The sequence below is a fragment of the Syngnathus floridae genome, unplaced genomic scaffold (assembly GCF_059516105.1).
Source record: "Syngnathus floridae isolate MCC-2025c unplaced genomic scaffold, RoL_Sflo_1.0 HiC_scaffold_28, whole genome shotgun sequence".
Lineage (NCBI taxonomy): Eukaryota > Metazoa > Chordata > Actinopteri > Syngnathiformes > Syngnathidae > Syngnathus > Syngnathus floridae.
The window spans coordinates 720,947-722,500 of NW_028284057.1; positions in this window are offsets into that span (position 1 = coordinate 720,947).

Below are 1,554 nucleotides of genomic sequence, written 5' to 3' on the forward strand. Positions count from 1 at the left end.
TTCTCGCTACTCGCGGCCGACCGGGGAACCAGCGAAGGCGGGTAAGCTTTCAAGAGAGCCCCGCCGGCTGGTCCGCGGGCCGATTATGGTCCCGTCACCTACCGACAGCGGACGCCGACCCACGCCCGGCAAGGACCACCCAGAGGCGGACACGCTCTCCGACGAGCCCCGCCGGCCGGTCCGCGGCGGGAAACGCGCCCTCTGGCGGACACGCCGTTGTAAATGAATGGGCTTTGGCACTTAGTGCATTTTCGCTGAAGTTGAGCCGCGCTCCGGGCGAAGAGGCCGAATTCTCGCCACTCGTGGCCGACCAGGGAACCAGCGAAGGCGGGTAAGCTCTCAAAAGAGCCCCGCTAGCTGGTCCGCGGGCCAATTATGGTCCCGTAAAGTACCGACAGCGGACGCCGACCCACGCCCGGCAAGGACCACCGAGAGGCGGATAACGGCGCACACCGCGAACGGCGGGTGGCGGTCGCTGGGTGGCGGTCGGCTGGTGGCGGTCGGGGGGTGGCGGTCGGGGATGGTGCTTGGGGATGGTGCTTGGGACCGGTGGCGCCGGAGGCGCACACCGCGAACGGCTGGTGGCGGTCGGCTGGTGGCGGTCGGCTGGTGGCGGTCGCTGGGTGGCGGTCGGGGGGTGGCGGTCGGGGGGTGGCGGTCGGGGATGGTGCTTGGGGATGGTGCTTGGGACCGGTGGCGCCGGAGGCGCACACCGCGAACGGCTGGTGGCGGTCGGCTGGTGGCGGTCGGCTGGTGGCGGTCGGCTGGTGGCGGTCGGGGGGTGGCGGTCGGGGGGTGGCGGTCGGGGATGGTGCTTGGGGATGGTGCTTGGGACCGGTGGCGCCGGAGGCGCACACCGCGAACGGCTGGTGGCGGTCGGCTGGTGGCGGTCGGCTGGTGGCGGTCGGCTGGTGGCGGTCGGGGGGTGGCGGTCGGGGATGGTGCTTGGGGATGGTGCTTGGGACCGGTGGCGCCGGAGGCGCACACCGCGAACGGCTGGTGGCGGTCGGCTGGTGGCGGTCGGCTGGTGGCGGTCGGCTGGTGGCGGTCGGGGGGTGGCGGTCGGGGGGTGGCGCTTGGGGATGGTGGCGGTCGCCTTGTGGCGGTCGCCTTGTGGCGGTCGGGGGGTGGCGGTCGGGGGGTGGCGCTTGGGGATGGTGGCGGTCGCCTTGTGGCGGTCGGGGGGTGGCGGTCGGGGGGTGGCGCTTGGGGATGGTGGCGGTCGCCTTGTGGCGGTCGGGGGTGGCGCTTGGGGATGGTGGCTGTCGCCTGGTGGCGGTCGGGGGTGGCGCTTGGGGATGGTGGCTGTCGCCTGGTGGCGGTCGGGGGTGGCGCTTGGGGATGGTGGTGGTGGTCGCCTGGTGGCCGTCGACTTGTTTCGGTCGGGGGTGGCGCTTGGGGATGGTGGCTGTTGCCTTGTGGTGGTCCGGGGTGGCGCTTTGGGACCGGCGTCCGGCGGAAAGTGCGTGTTGCGCGGCCCGGAGAAAGTTTCAGCCAAGGGCCCGCCGCTGGAGAAAATTTTAGGTACCAGGGGTGGATGTTTTTTGTCACCGC